At 41.0% G+C, this 17,399-nt stretch overlaps 1 long non-coding RNA gene across 1 annotated transcript in view; it reads right to left on the bottom strand.

Moving 5' to 3' along the window:
• The window catches only part of LOC138753613 (uncharacterized), a 29,592-nt gene that overhangs the window by 10,307 nt on the left and 1,886 nt on the right, over positions 1 to 17,399 (bottom strand). The window contains exon 2 of the long non-coding RNA XR_011351296.1: positions 14,079 to 14,270. This is a non-coding gene — a long non-coding RNA (uncharacterized lncRNA). The remainder of the gene's footprint in view (positions 1 to 14,078; positions 14,271 to 17,399) is intronic.

Here is a 17,399-nt window from a genome sequence, read left to right as displayed (position 1 = left end):
AATCATTGGTTAATTATTCTTGTTTAACTCCTTAGTTATCTATTTGTTTAAGCATCACACAGTGCCACAGGCTTTATCTGATCTGAGCTGCTGTTGTATCATGAACTTGAAATGTAATTGAGTTTCATTTAGCCTACCTACCAAAAAGCATAATCATAATTTGCATTTAAAATATAGATTAAGGCAACAGAAATATGTATGAAGTATGAAAAGTATGAAAACATGAAAGTGGGATATTAGTGAGATAGTGCAACCTGTGGACTGCAACAATTTTTGGTATAATTTGGTGGGGAAGGGGAAATATCACAACTGAACATTTTAACCAAACAAAATGCAGAAAATATTGAATTAATAAGTGACGATAAATGTCTTCCAAAGTAGACATCAAGCAGGAAGGTTTGCAAGTGCTGCACCAGGGAGGTCAAACTAGATTTGCAGAGAGATGGGAACCAGAGTGCCTGAGCATGTAATGGAGTAGGGGTGGAAAAAGGGTTATATTAAGACTCCATACAAAGATAGGAATCAAAAGATTGTGGATGGTGGGAACAATGATCTGAGGTGCGTCTACTTCAATGCAAGGAGTACTGCAGGAAAGGCAGCCAAGCTTTAAGCATGGATTGGCATGTGGAATTGTGATATTGTGGTCATTAAGAGCAAAGGAAAGGACTAAATTGGTCCTCTTCGAAATCAGAGTGGTCAGCTCTGTATGAAGCCAAAGGAGATGGAGAAGATCTTAAATGGGTTCTTGCATGTGTATTTACTCGGGTAACTAGCATAAGAGTGTATGGAAGTGAGGCAAACAAGCAGTGAGACCATGGAACCTCTACAGATTAAAACGGAGGTGGTGCTTGCAGTCATGTCAAATAAGGGTAGATTAATCCCCATGACCTGACAAGATATTCTCTCAGACCTTAAGGGAGGCTAGTGTAGAAGTTTCAGGGGCTCTGGCAGATATATTTAATATTTCCTAAGACATGAGTGAAATGCCGGAAGGTCATATAATGCTGTAATTTAAAAATGGGTCCCTATCAACCTGCACAGCAACCTACTAAGATTTATGGATTTGGATCCCAAGGTTCTTTTGTTCTTCCACACTGTTAAGTGTCCTGGCATTAACCATGTATTCTGCCTTCAAGTTTGACCTTAGAAATGCATTACTTCACACTTAGCCGGATTGAACTCCATCTACAACTTCTCTGCCCAACTCTGCATCCAGTCCATATCCTGTTGTAACCTATGGCAACCTTATACACTATCCACAACATCTTCGACCTTCTGCAAACTTACTGACCCATCTCTCTACTTCTTCATCCAGGGAATTTATGAAAATCAAAAAGAACTGGGGTAATTGACCTCCAAGTAGAATACTTTCCATCTACTACTATCCTTTGCCTTCTGCAGGCAAGGCATTTCTAAATCTACACTGCCAAGGGCCTTGGATCCCAAGCCTCATGACTTTCTGAATGTCTACTGTGTATTTTTTCATATGCCTTTCTAAAATTTATATACACCATATATACCATCCTACCTTCATCAGTTCCTTTTGTTACTTCCTCAAAAACTTTAATTAGGCTCATGAGGCATGACCTACCCCTGACAAAGCTATGCTGACTATCCCTGAAAGTCTATAATTCTCTAAATGCTCATAAATCCTGCCTCTAAGAATCCTCTCCAACAGTTTGCCCATCACTGATGTAAGACTCACTGATTTATAATTCTTAGGATTCTCACTATAACCTTTTGAAACAAGGGAACCAGATTTGCCCTTCTCCAATCCTCCAGTACAGTACCTTCCCTGTGACCAGGGAGAATGCCAAAGCCACAGCAATCTTTTCCCTTGCTTTTTGTTATAACCTGTGGTATATCTGGTCCAGTCCCATGGACATATCAATGTTTTTTTTAATAAATTTTACTTTCCATTTGTGTCAAAACATATACAGTATTTATCCATAACGTAAGAATAATAAAAACTATGACACAAAAGTAATACAGTTTTTATATATTTTCTCCCCCCCCACCCACACCCCTCCCCAAAAAAGTAGGAAAAAAAGAAAAAGAAAAGCCTGTCCAATAAAATAATATATTTTAATTAATTAATTGCAGTTTACATAACAATCTTAAACCATAACTAATTAGGGCGGGTTGGATGAGGTTTGGTGGACGCTGCAGGCAAAGTTGTAGCAATAAAATCCATGTAGGGTTTCCAAATCTTATCAATTTTTTTTGGTTGATTTTGTAAATTATACATTATTCTCTCTAATTGTATATAATTTAATAATTCTGTTTGCCATCTATTCAACCCCACAATATCACCAGATTTCCAATGTTACAGCTATAGATTTCTTTGCTCTTGCTATTGCTACACTTAAAAACTTCTTTTGATAAATATCTAACTTCAATTGGGAAATAAAATCTCCCAATAAAAATACTCTAGGATCTTTCAAAATTTGCATCTTTAAAACTCGTCCCAATAAAATACTTGTATCCTTCCAAAACTTATCTACCTTTTTACTTTGCCGGACTGCATGCAGGAAAGATCCTATTTCTTTATTACTTCTAAAAGATTGATCAGAACAATTGGAATGAAGTGCATGTAATTTGATATGGAGTATAATATAACTGATGTAAAAAAATTAATTTGTACCATTTGATATCTAACATTAATTGTATTAGTTACACGTTCATATCATAATTTTGATCATACTTCTTCTTGAACATATCAATGTTTTTAAGAAGAACTAACACTTCCACTTTCTTAAACTAAACATGTTCCACCACATAAACTTGTTCTAAACTGACCTCACATTGACCAAGATCCCTTCCTCTGGTGAACACCTAAGCAAAGTAATCATTTAGGACCTCCCCTACTTCCTCTGCCTCCAGGCACATGTTGCTTCCTTTATCCTTAAGCAGCCCAACCTTCACTCTCGTTATCCTTTGAGTTTTCCCAAATCTTATTTTCCAAGGTCTTCTTGTATGCCCTTCTAGTTTTCTTAAATCCTTTCTTAAGTTCCTTCCTGTCCACCATATAATTCTCATGCACCCTTTCTGTCTTGCTTCCAATGCTTCTATATGCTTCCTTCTTCCTCTTAACTAACTGGCTCACCTCTTTTGTCAACCATAGTTCCCTTATCCTGCCATCTTTAGGAGTGCGGTAGAACAGAGGGATCTGGGAATACAGATTTATAATTCCCTGAAAATGGTGTCACAGGTAGATAGGGTCATAAAGAGAGTTTTTGGCACATTGGCCTTCATAAATTGAAGTATTAAGTATGTTATGGTAAAGTTGTACAAGAAATTGGTGAGGCCAAATTTGAAGTACAGTTTTGGTCACCCAACTACAGGAAAGATATCAATAAGATTAAAAGAGCGCAGAGGAGATTCGCAAGGACGTTGCCGGGACTTAAACTGAGTTACAGGGAAAGGTTAAATAGGGTTGCTCTTCATTGACTAGAGCGCGACCTTTAATACCATTATTCCCTCAGTGCTTGTCAAGAAATTACAAACTCTAGACCTCTGTACCCACGCTGCAACTGAATCCTTGACTTGGTCAATAGAAGACCACAGTGAGTATGAATTAGCTTGGACTTTATTCCCTGGAGTGCAGAAGAATGAAGAGATACTTGATAGAGGTATTCAAAATTATGATGGGTATCGATAGAGTAAATCCAAGCAGGCTTTTTCCACTGAGGATAGGAGAGATAAAAACTAGAGCACATGGGTTAATAAGGGTGAAAGGGAATATTAGGGGGAACTTCTCGGCTGATTGATGGGATTGTGGAATGAGCTACCAGCTGAATTGGTAAATGTAGACTCAATTGTGACATTTAAGAAGAATTTAGTTATGCACATGGATGGGAGGGTTATGGAAGGATTCAGAACGGGTACAGGTCAGTGGGTTCAGGCAGAAAAATAGTTTGGCACACTCTAGAATGGCCCAAGTGTCTGTTTCTATGCTCCAGTGTTCTATAGTTCTCTGGCTATTAATAAAGTGACACAATTCAACAATGAGCTCAGTCAAGAAATAACTACAAGACCAGAGATTCAGCTAGAGCTGATAAACTCTAAGCATCTGAAAAAAATCAGTTGTTAGATGGAAAGGTTTCCTCTATTTCATAATCATAAATACTATATATAAATATCAAGTCAGTGAGCAATACTTAGTAAATCTCAGGTAACTGTATAATTCACAAGATGACCAAAACAGGGAGAGATAGGGTCATGGAGGGATTTAAGAGCAAAAGATCTGAATTTAAAATTGAAGCATTGCCAAACTTGGATCTAATTAAATAGAGGTGTACAGGGCGCTTTGGTAAACAGGGGGCTAATGGAAGAAACAGATTATTTATGACCTGATGCTTACAGAAGTTCTGTTAACATTCATTTCTTCCTATCTTCCATGCGATCACAGATTTTCCTCGCTCTCTCCTTCTAATCATTAGGTTACATTTTAAAATTAGTGAATTGAATTGAATTGAGTCACAATAGTGACCACAGATGCTGGAATCTGGAGCAACAATCAATCTGCTGGAGGTAATCTCAATGAAGGGTTTTGCCCCAAAACAACAACAATTATCTTTCTCCATCTGTTGCTTCTCAACCCACAGAGTTCCTCCAGCTGATTGTTCGATGCATTGAACTAAATCAAATTGTTTATTACCACTCAAACTAAAATACAGTGAAAAGCTTTGTTTTGCGTGCTATCCAGGCAAGTCATCATACTTAAATACAGCAGGTAATGTAATGATAAGACAAAGTTGCCAGGTACAGTGTTCCAGAGAGTCACAGAGAACAGGGTTTCATGTTACAAAAACAAAGTGCGGAATATAAAGAAAAGTACAATTACACAGTGCAAGAACATCATATTTTACCAATGAGAGGTCCATAGTGGCAAATAAACTGTCCTTGAATTTGTAGATTGACGTTTTCAAGCATGTGTATTTTCTGCTCAACAGAAAGGAGGGGGGTGGGTGTAGAAGAAGAGTATGAAAGGTCCTTTAATATGTTGGCAGCTTTCCTGAGTCAGTGGAAGGTACAATGATTTTAATGGAGGGTAGGTTTTCATGTTGACCTGTGCTGTGTGCACAACTCTTTGCAGTTTCTTGCAGTCTTGGACAGAACATTCCTGTAATAAGATGCATCCGTACAAGATAGTTTCTATGGAGTATCTGTAAAAAATTGGGTCAATATCTCTCTAACTTTCTGAAGATCATTTGATCTATTTCTCCATCTACCAATGTTGCCTATCTTGCTGAGTATTTCCAACATTTTCCATTTTTGGCTTGTCCCTAAATTATGTTACTTTCATGTACTTTCTGTTGTCAGGATGAGATAACAACCAATAATGAGAAACAAGAAGAGAAATAATTATAACTAATCTTGTGTATAAAAGATGAACCTGTGATCAACATGATTTAATGCTCAGCTCATTTGTATATAAAATGAATGTTAGTTCTTCACGCTCTTCCTCAGGCTGGTCAGTTTGACCTTCCAAATCTGGCAAGCATTTGCTGTCATTTTGACAATTTCCAGTTTCCAAGTCTCTACTAGCTCATTTTCTCCATGGAACTCCAATCCCTCTATGCATCGATCCCTCTCAGAAATATGCTGGGAACCATTCGCTTCCTCCTTGAACAGAGCCCTGGCAACTCACTCTAAACCATTGCCCTTCTTCACCCAGAGCAACTTGTTCTTTAACTTTTTAACTTACTTTCTCCAAATGAAAGGTGTAGTCATGGGAATCGGCAGGACTCCAATTTGAGCCTGCCTCTTTATGAAATACTTAGAAGTGTTCTAGTTACAGCCCAACTCAGTCTTCCCTGCCTTACTTCTTTGTCCAGTACATGGTGCTAAGTACTCTCAAGCGGAACTCAAATATTTAATCATCTTTGTTCCTAATTTGCACCCTATATCTGGTCTATCTCTTCTATTCCCTTTCTCAACATTTTTACCTGCATCTCAGGGAATAGATTAACAGACAATACCTATTACAAATCCATAGACTCCACTCCCATCATGCTTCCTATAAAGGTTTCATTCCTTTCACCCAGTTTCTCCACATCATAGCTCATTTTCTCCATGGATCTCCAATCTATGTTCTGAGAAATGGCAGCTTCCTCATAATATTTTTGAGAAGTCCTCTTTACTTTTTAACTGCAATTTCCATCCAATATTGTTGAGAAGACTTTCCATTTTTTTCAATTTCTTGAACTTACCTCATTTCTTCCATGTAGAGCAAAGAGAGGTTCTCTTTCCCCTCACCCTCAAGTTGCTCTCTCATTTAAAATATAATCCTCTATAATTCATATTTAAGATAAAGGAGAAACTAAATAAACAATATAAATAGGCAAGCCTGCTTCAGGAATAAGTAATTTTTATTTTCTCTAGGCAATTTTGTGTTTTAAAGCATGGATTGGGATCGGCCCATGCGAATGTTATCTCAATAGATTAACCTGAAATCAATCAGAGGCTAAAAAGATTTCCTGTCAATTAGCTTGTTGCCTCTCCTTGGTAAGAGTTGAGAATGTCTGACATAATATTGAAGAATCTCATAGGAAGCTACCTTTTGTTTACTTAAGATTCTCTATTTTAATTTGTAAATTTTCATAAGGTGAGGTGCATGAAGGAAGGCATAAATGTTAGATATGTTTAGATATATGTTTAGATATATAATGCTGTTTTAACTTCAGAATCTCCTCCAATAAGAATGAGTTATACCAGGGGTCAGCAAACTTTTTAAACCATTGACCTCTTCATGGAATCCTTGATCTCTCATCAACCCCCAAACAGGTAAAATAAATAAATATTACCAATGATAAATTTCTCTATAGCCTAAACATTTATTGATCCCTTTGATAGTCCCATTGACCACCAAGGGTCAATATAGAACACTTTGCCAACACCTGAGTTATACTATTGGTTCCAACAGTTTGATATTTGAACCAAATATTCTGGTTGTTAATTGAGATTCACAAGAATGTAATGTGATTGAGTTCAAAAAGGTTAATATAAGCACTAACTTCTACTGTGATGAAATTCCTTGAGAGGCTGGTCATGACCAGAATTAACACGTACCTAAGAAAAAATCTGAACCCACTGAAATTCACCTATTGCCACAATAGCTCCACAGCCAATGCAATATCACTGGCTCTCAGCTCTACTCTGGATCACTTCAAAAACAGCAATTCATACATATGGCTGCTCTTCATTGACTACAGCTCAGCCTTTAATACTATTATTCCCTCAGTGCTTGTCAAGAAATTACAAACTCTAGACCTCTGTACCCACACTGCACTGAATCCTCAATAGAAGACCACAGTGAGTATGAATTAGCTCCTCACTGACTATCAACACAGGTGCACCTCAAACATGCGTGCTTAGCTCACTGCTCTATTCGTTATACACCCATGACTGTGTGGCCAGACACAATTCCAATGCCATCTCCAAGTTTACCGATGACACCACAGTTGTTAACAGAATCACAAACGGCAATGAGCCAGCATACAGGAGGTAAACAGATCAGCTTGTTGAATGGTAGAATGACAACAACCATGCCCTCAATGTCAGCAAAACCAAGGAGATGATTGTGGACTTCAGGAGGAAGATAGGGGAATACGACCCAGTCCACACTGAGGGCTCAGTAGAGGAGCAGGTCAAGAACTTCAAATTCCTGGGTGTCAACATCTCTGAGGATCTGTCCTGGGGCCTCCATATTGATGCAATCACAAAAGAGGCTCACCAGCAGCTATACTTTGTGAGGTGCCTGAGTAGATTCAGTATGTCACTGAAGACTCTCGAAAACTTTAACAGGTGTACCATGGAGAGCATTCTGGCTAGTTGCATCACTGCCTGGTATGGACAGGAATAAACTCCACAGGGTTGTTAACTCAGCCTGTGACACCATAGGCACTGGACTTCACTCCATCGAGGACATCTACATGAGACGGTGTCTTAAAAAAGCAGCCTCTATCCTCAAAGACCCCCCACTACCCAGGCCATGCCCTCTTCACTTTGCTACCATTGGGAAAAAGGAACAGCAGCCTAAAGACGAGTATTCAACGGCACAAGGACAGCTTCTTCCCCATTGCCGTCAGATTCCTGAATGATGTACAAACACTTCAAAACAGACCTCATTTAAAACGCCAGAGCTCTACTCAAGTCAGAAAGTCCAGGCTCCGGGTGCCTTTGCAAAAATTTTGAAGGATGCCTATAAGGACTTCACAAGTGGGTGTTAATTGGACATGCTGTGGAGTAATGGATTATTGTTTTGGAAAGCAACAGATGAACGAACTCAGAAGATTAGGTCTGAGCCGTAGTCTGTCTGAGTGCAGTTGGCTGTTCTAAGAGGGTCATGTGGTTTTCTCTGAGTTAGAGAGAGAAAGGGGGAAAGAGAGAGAGAGAGAGAATTCAGTTCTACAGTTCACCAGCAGCAGGTGGGACTGGAACATGACAAGCTGGCAAGCTTGTGGAAAAACCCTATTTTGTAGATGGGTTGTGAGTTCTTAGTTCAGCCTGGTCAAAGCCCATGTGGTCCTTACAAGAGGAGAGGGCTTAGTTCTTAGTTCAGCCTGGTCAAAGCCCTTGTGGTTCATGCAAGATGAGAGGACTGGCTGTCTAATCTTTCACTTGGAATAAGAGAAATGAAAAGGAACTCTGTGGTGTCCTGAAAGAAAGAGGTGATCATCTGTAGAACCCTGAGGGGGTGAGTTTCGTCAGCAAGACACTGGAGCGGCTAATTAAAAAGGAATCAGTTGTGGATGAACTGGAACAACAAATCTCTCTCTCTGAAAACCAACAAGAACCTTCCTAAGCGGTGATCATTTACCTTTCGAGCACCAAAGCCTGGTGATCTTTATACATGTTAAATTCTGTGCACAGTATAAGAATTGCCTGCAACCAGTGAACTTGGAGGAATGAGAAGTGAGATTGGACTGCAAACCAAAGAACTTTTCTGAACGTACACACACATTTTATATATATATCTATAGATATAGATTATATATTTATATCTATAGATATATATATATATCTATATATAGATATATAGTCTATATCTATAGATATATAGATATATCTATAGATATATAGTTATATATCTATATATATAGATATATAGTTATATATATACACGTGTGGTTAGAATTATAAGGGGTTAAGTTAGGTTTTAGTTAAGTCAATAGTGATAAGTTAAAGTGTGATCCTGTTTTCATGTTTAAAGATAATTAAAAGCAACTTTTGTTTAAGTAACCATTTGTCTTGGTGAATATCTATTGCTGCTGGGTTTTGAGGTCCTCTGGGCTCGTAATAATACATACAAATTTGTCTATGTGCTCAGAATTCTGAGATTTGTCTAATTGGATTCTCAGGAACTGCAGAACTACAATGCAAAATTTTTTTAAAATGCATAGTCTAACAAGTCACAAAGAATCCTTTGACTTCAAGTAGAGATTCTAACTATAGTCTTCAGTGCAGTGACACAATATGTGCTGAGCTGATATCAGTAAAAATAGTACAAGCTCAGACAGGTTTAATTCCACCAGAACAAAGAAATGGAAAGCATGATCTTGTGTGTCTAGTTCCTTCAAACAATTATTTCAAATACATTCCAAAATCGCATTTACCAGTAGTTTCCCTGGATCTTTAAAGCTTAAAACTGTTTAGCTATGTGAAGCGTTCAAAGCATATATCCTGCATTGCTAAGAAAATATAGATGAATGGATTGATTCTTAATCAGTTGTTTCTGGGTTCAAGTCTCACTACAGCATTTTAAGAACAAGAATTTAAGAAATCAATGGAATATTCAGAAAGTTCTCCACTAACAGCGATTTCATTGTGCTTTCTTAAGTGAATGAAGACAATTTACTTGGTTATCCCCAGCGTCCTTGCCAATATTGTTTCTTAACCAAGTTCAGTTAAAAAAAATAACTTTAATGGGAATTTTTGTATGCAAGCTCATTGCCAAATTTCCTACACTGCACTTCAAAGGCATTTTATCAGCTGTAAACAATTTTTGGGAGATCCTAAAATCATGAATAGCATCAAAAACACTTTTTATTAAAGACATAAAAAACATTCAATATCAATGTTTAAATCCACTGTCTTTCTTTTTTAAAATTTGCAAAGTTACTCATTAATCTCTGACATAAATGCAATTCCAACTGCTGTTTTTCATTGCTGAGGTTAGAATCAGTTGGGATTCCAGGTCCTGCTCATAACAGCTAATAATTGCAGGTGGAAAGTGAAAGACAAGTTGGCAGTTGCACTTGACAACTTTGTTTTGTAGTATAATCCTTTGTTTGAGACACATTGTGTTTCAAGATTTCCTTTCAGACTTCAAAAGGGGAAACTTATATTTCAAAACCCCAAGATAAATGAATACAGTTTCATATTTCTTGGTGTGTACTTTCGAACAATGTGTGTACAGCTTTAATTCTTGCCCAATACCCAAACTTGATTTTGCAATTTAAGGTGATTAAACTTGTCACTTGCACCCCAGTATTGATTACATCTCAACTACATTCTAAAAGTATGAGAATTTCAAAAATATTTTTAATAAAAAGTTAATAGGCTGCCAGAGTTGAAGTCCCAGGTTGGTGACCCACGTGTGGGCCTGTTCATAGAGTACACTTCCGCGTTGCAGAGGGCGATATCCAGTGACTTTGCAAGAATGATTGCCCCTTTTAAGCCTTAATTACTTTGCTTGAGTAACCTCTGGCACACGTAATCAGATCTGATGCCTGCAACATAGGCATCCTGGATTCTGTCCTCCATATTTTGGGCGACCGATACTGCCTGGAAGTTGCGAGTCCTCACAGGGCCCGGAGGAACTCATCACCCGATCCGCCCGGTCACTGTCTGCGGGTGGCCAGCGTATGCCTGGCGTATACTTCGTTAACTTTCTCTCTGTACTGCCCCTTGAGTATATCCATTGCTTCCACGAATGTGGTGGCATCCATGATCATTGGGAATACTTTGAGTCTGACCCCAGAGAAGAGAAGCTGAAGCCAGTTTGCATCAGTGGCCAAGATGCCGACTGAGTTTTGAAGGAAGACCTCAAAACACCATAGCCAGAGTTTGAGCTGTATGAGGCATCAGGCGACTGTGGATTGATCTCCAGGTTGTTGGCTTTCAGGAGTTGGTCCTTTAATAGTGATGAAAACAAAAAATTGTGAATAAAATTGATGCACGGGATGGAACGGAGCCAGGTAATATGGAATACAGCAGTTCACCACAAGAAGATATATTTGAAGTGTGATAAAGAGCCATATAAATAAATATACATTCTTTCAAATATAAACCAAATGTAAAAATTGCTTCAACTCAGGAAGAAACTATCATCTTGAATCAAATTTGAAAGATAAAGGAGGAAGAAAAAATCATTCAGATCTTCAACCATCTCTACTATTCTATATATTATAATGGCTGACAAATGTCTTGCTTTCTCTCCATACTCCTTGGTTCCTTAAGCCAATTGGGTCACATCCAACTCCCTTTTGAATATATGTAATGAAGTGGCTTGAAAAGAAGTTCCACAAGTTTATAACCCTAACTCTGTGTGGAAAAAGTTTCTCCCTATCTTAGGTATAAATTGTTAATAAACCCCTTATCCTTTACACACACACACACACACACACACTTTTTGCAGTAAAAATAGAAAATGCTGGAGGAACTCAGCAGGTCATGCAGCATCTATATAAGGTAAATATATCAAACCAATGATTCGGGTCTGAGCCTTTCAAGGAAAGCACAAAAAGCAGCCTCCCTCCCTCCTCCTCCAGGTGCCTAAATAAAAAAAGTGGTAGAGGAGGGAAGAAAAGGCAAATGGAGGTGCACAGGCAAAAGGCCATAACTGGAAAAGAGGACAGAAGAGGAAAACTGAGAATTGATCAGGGGAAGTGGAGGTGGGTGGCTCTCTGAATGCAAAGCTGGGGGAAAGGTGACAGAGCTAAAGGGAAAGAGAGAGACAAAGCTATAGAAAAGGAGACATGGGGATTGGGAAAGGGGAGACAGGGTTGGGGAAAACTAATGGAAACTGGAGAATTCCATGTTAATCAGATCAGACACTATTTATTATTATGTAATAATACAATAATAGTATATGAAATTGCTTTTAGTCTGCCATAGGCAGACAAAGATTTTTCATTATCATTAGCGCTGCCCAGCTTTCCTTACAGTCAAAGAAAGAGAAGCAAAAGAAGAGTCCTCCCAGATTCACTGAATATCCATGGAATCTCATCCAGCACCCCCACACGTTCTGAAGTCTCACAAGATTCCAGTTCAAACCATCGACAAGCTGAGCCCAGATCCCAAACTTCAACTTGATGAAGAAATCTTAAGTGCCCAGGGCCTTTCGGGAACTTATCATGCCCTAAGCATCCTCTAGAATCCCGGTATAGACACCTGGTTCTCATGAGCCAGTCTCCAGCAGCTGCAGCCTGATGTGAGTTTCTTCCACCTCAAATCACCAAGCAGCCCACGGATTGTGTGTTTTCTCACCCACAAGTCGGCAACAGTGTCCTTCAACCACAGAGCCCTTTGTTGGTCTGCCACTACTCTACTCTCCTTCTCAACAGGGGTGGGGGAGGGAGGTGTTCTCCTCATTACTGGTGTCTTGTGCCAGTCCACTGCACCCCCGGAGTCTGCAACCTCTTGAGGCTTCTGCCAAACACAGGCGCTGCCATTTTCCACTCAGACCCGGTCGCAGGATTTTAAGAAACACTGTCGGCTCCTTTTAACAGCCGGTTTAAAGTCTGTACGGTGCCAGTGGCAGTAAGACTAGGCAAATAGGTCCCGGTAAGGGAGTGTTGTGTCTCCGCCTCCCACATTACACACGTCTGGACCAGTGGCAGCGCTGTCATTACAGCAGCTGTAGTAGCACCAGCATTTTTTTTTGTTATCTGTTTGGAGGATGCCCAGATCAAAATATGAGGTGTTCTTCCTCCATTTTATAGGTGATGTCAGTCTGGGAGTTCATGAGACCATGGACAGACAGGTTGGCATGGGAAGGGGGTGGGGAATTAAAACGGGCTGCCACTGTGCAGTGAACTGAGATTCATTGGTGATGGGTTGTGATGATGGCTGGTTCTTCCCTTAGGCTCTGCCCCCATCTACTCATATATAACCCAGGTTTCCCACCTAAACCCTGAGCCCTGATGAAGACCACTGTAAGACCCTACCCTTTGTTATAAGCTAATAAAAGCATGTTCCCCCTCCAGTTGTGAGAGCTTTTATTCGCGCCACAATTTTATTCGCTTCTAACAAGAAGATGGAAGTGCTGCTCAAGCTGAGTATGCTTCTGGTCGACCCTCTGTCTCCAGATGCTGCCACAAAGTTTGCTTACTGGCTGGACTGCTTCCAGGCCTACCTGAATGAGACCAAGGACATGTTCGACTTGGATGAACTCAAGAGGTAGGAACTAATGGGTATGCAATCATTTAGGACTGTGCAACCTATGATGCTCATTGAGGCTTTGAAGGGTTGGTACCTGAAATCACAAAACAAGGTCCTAATGAGGCATCGACTCGCTGCCTGGAGAGACCATTGACGACTATCTGTTTGACCTGTGGACTCTTGCTAAGAAGTGCCAGTATGAAATGGCTACCAACCATGTTCGTGAAGAGGAGCAGATCTGGGATACATTAGTTGTGGTTGTCCGCTCGAGATACGTGAGGCAGCGACTTCTTGAGTCAGGTAAGAAAGACTTGGCCATCTGTATTGAACTGCCAAGTCCCTTGAACAGGCCCAGCTCGAAACTGATGACCTCAAAGCCAATGACAATGCTCTCCCCAGTGAACCCTTCAAGGACCGGCAGCCCCCGCTACACCTGCCCTAACAGCAGCCACCTCCCATGCTAGGGAGTGCTCCCACGCTAGGGAGTGCTTCTTCTCCTGTAGAAGCCAGCATCCTCACTCACAATGCCCAGCTAAGGACTCTGTCTGCTCCAGCTGCGGCAAGAGGGGACACTGGGTGAGGGTCTGCCATGCAAAGGGAACCCCTGGGAAATCCACAGCCTGCACAGGTCCCGGCTCCAACATCAGCCCCAAACCATCACCCTCAGCCCCGAACTCACCAAAGCCTACCTGCTGCGTGACTCGCTGAAGGAGGGTGCGAAAAGTCTTGGCAGCCATCTGCTGCGATTCGAATTTAGTGCCATCATCGTCAGAGAAGGAAGAAGGGTGGCCATTTTGCCACCCCACGAGGTTGACGCCAACTTTCCTGCCGAGACATCAGGAAGGAGGGGACTACTCTCCGGGATCCTAGCATCGATGGTTCTAGACCAAGACAGATCACATCAACTCAGCAACTCAATGGTAACTGTCAAGGTAACGGACACTCAATTAGATGCTTAATTGACACTGGCTCTACAGAAAGTTTCATAGACTCTCAGATTGTTCAGGAATACAAACTTAAACTGTATCCTTCTAATTGCCATATATTTTTAGCATCCCATTTGCACTCTACTTGTATTCAAGAACACGGTACTGTGCATTGTCTTTTGAAGGCGGGGAGGTGGGGGGAATTTTGTAAACCTCAGTTGTATGTGCTTAATGATTTATGTGCTCTGGTACTGTTGAGTCTTGACTTCTTGTGTCACCTTAAAAGCATGACCTTGGAGTATTCTGGTCCCTTTCCTCCCATAACTGTTCGGAATGGAAGGCCATTATAATCTGAGCCCACATGCAGCCTCCATACTTAATATCGACCCCTCACCTCTTCCCAAATCTGTCTCCGGATTGCAAGCTGATTGCTACAAAGAGCAGGCGGTGCTGCGCTGCTGATCGAGAGTTCATAAAATCAGAGACTCAACGCCTGCTCTTTTTTTTTTAATTTTTTTTTTTTTTTTCACACCATAAATCACATTAGCCATGATATACACTATTTCTTTTTCACACATATACAGTGACTTTTTCTCCCCCCCCCCCTTCCTCCCAAGCCACCCCCCCACCCCCCCCTCTCATCCATTTTAGGTATACAATCTAGGTTGCATTAAGCCAGTCAGACAATGTTGTCATTCAACAAAAATACACCAGAAATTCTACTGAGTCCATTCTTTTCTTTCCTTCTCCTTCCATCAACTTAAGTAATGTTTGTCCCCGGTAGGTTTTCGCTATTGTATTTAATGTAAGGCTCCTATACTTGTTCGAATATTTCAATATTATTTCTTAACCTATGTTATTTTTTCTAATGGAATACATTTATTCATTTAAATTTAGTAGTTTCTTCCTTTTAATTTGGTTATGTATTCCATTAATATTTAAAGTCATATAGTTCAGCGTAGCCCTTTTATATTTTGTTTATCTTCTCTTTCCGTTTTTCCATCATTACCTTTCCTCCTTTTCCATTTCTGTATTCTTATTTTCAACTCTTTATAAGACAACATTCCTACAACATCCAACATTTTCCTTATTCTCCTATTTCTATCTTATTTATCCCCAAACTCCCCTTCCCCTCCTGAGTTGTCCTTTATCCCTTGTCGGACAACCACATCTCCCCTCTCCATTTGGATTTGCGAATCCACTCGCAAGCGTCAACTGATTTTGCAGTGACCGCTATTTCCCCCCACCCCGCCCCCCCGACTCAACGCCTGCTCAACGAGAAAATTATTGAACCCAGCACCAGTCTCTGGAGAGCGCAAGTGGTGATAGTAAAAGGGGAAAATAAGTCCAGGCTAGTAATTGAATATAGCCAAACAATCATTTCACACTCCTGGACGCATACCCCCTTTCTCGAATTTCGGACATGGTGAATGATATTGGGTTTATTCGACCATCGACCTGAAGGCTGCCTATCACCAGCTGCCAATCCATTCTGAGGACTGTCCCTATAGTGCTTTTGAGACAAACGGCCGTCTCTATCAATTCCTGAGGACCCCTTTCGATATTACCAATGGGGTTTCTATCTTCCAGAGGCAGATGGTCAGAATGGTGGATGAGTACAGGTTGAAGGCTACCTTTTCCTATCCTCGATAACCTGTGGCCCTACCTTGGAGGATCATAATGCCAACCTTTAGAGCTTTCTCCACGCAGTGAAAGCCCTGAACTCACATGACTCCAGGACTAAACGACTGGCTATCCCTAGCTACATGGTGGAGAATGGTATTATTGGCCCTGACCCCCTGTTAGAGCTCCCTATTCCAAGGACCATGAAAGCTTTGAGGAGATGCCTGGAGTTTTTCCTCATATTACACCCAGTAGGTCCCTCAATATGCTGGTAAGGTTTGCCGCCTCTTAAAATCCACTACTTTTCCCCTCCCAGCTGAAGCCTAAATGGCTTTCACCTATGTCCGAAGCCACATTGCTAAAGCCACCATGCATGCGGTGGACGAGAATGTACCTTTCCAAATGGAAAGTGATGCTTTGGACGTGGGTCTGGCCGCTACCTTTAACCAGGCTAGCAGGTCGGTTGCACTTTTCTCTCGGACCCTGCAAGGCCATGAGCTTTGGAATCCCTCTGTGGAAGAAGAGGCTCAAGCCATTGTAGAGGCCATCATGCACTGGAGGCACTATCTGGCTGGTAGGAAATTTACACTCCTCACTGACCAGTGCTCTGTCGCATTTATGTTCAATAACATCAAGGGGGCAAAATTAAAAATGACAAAATTGCTAGATAGAGGTTTGAGCTCTCCACGTACAATTATGATATTGCCTATCAGCCAAGTGCCCTTAATGAGCTCCAGATGCCTTATTTGCTTAGGCAGACATTGGCCACCTGCAGACTCTACATAATGAGCTCTGCCATCCAGGGGTTACTCGTATGGCTCACTTTGTCAAAGCACGCAATCTGCCCTTCTCCATGGAAGATATGAGGGAAATTACCATGTCCTGCCAGGTCTGAGTGGAGTGCAAGCCGCACTTCTACCGCTCCGCTAAGGCACACCTGATTACATCATCCCAGCCCTTCAGGTATCAATTTTAAGTGACCTCTCCCCTCCACGAACAGGAATACATTTTTTTTCTCCATCATTGATGAGTACTCCCGCTTCCCTTTTGCTATTCCATGTCCAGACACCTCCACCTCATCAGTAATCAAAGCCCTTGATTCTATTTTCACCCTGTTCAGGTATCCCAGCTCTTCTTCTTCTCATTGGCTTGGCTTCGCGGATGAAGATTTATGGAGGGGTAAATGTCCACGTCAGCTGCAGGCTCGTTTGTGGCTGACAAATCCTATGCGGGACAGGCAGACACAGTTGCAGCGGTTGCAGGGGAAAATTGGTTGGTTGGGGTTGGGTGTTGGGTTTTTCCTCCTTTGTCTTTTGTCAGTGAGGTGGGCTCTGCGGTCTTCTTCAAAGGAGGTTGCTGCCCGCCGAACTGTGAGGCGCCAAGATGCACGGTTTGAGGCGATATCAGCAAAAAATGGGGCTCATCATTTATGAGCGAGGAGCTACGTCAGTACCTGTTGGC

This window comes from Narcine bancroftii, chromosome 1, assembly GCF_036971445.1.
Source record: "Narcine bancroftii isolate sNarBan1 chromosome 1, sNarBan1.hap1, whole genome shotgun sequence".
NCBI classification, from domain to species: Eukaryota; Metazoa; Chordata; class Chondrichthyes; order Torpediniformes; family Narcinidae; genus Narcine; species Narcine bancroftii.
The sequence above is the reverse complement of the archived record's forward strand: the minus strand, read 5'-3'. Positions and strand labels throughout refer to the sequence as shown.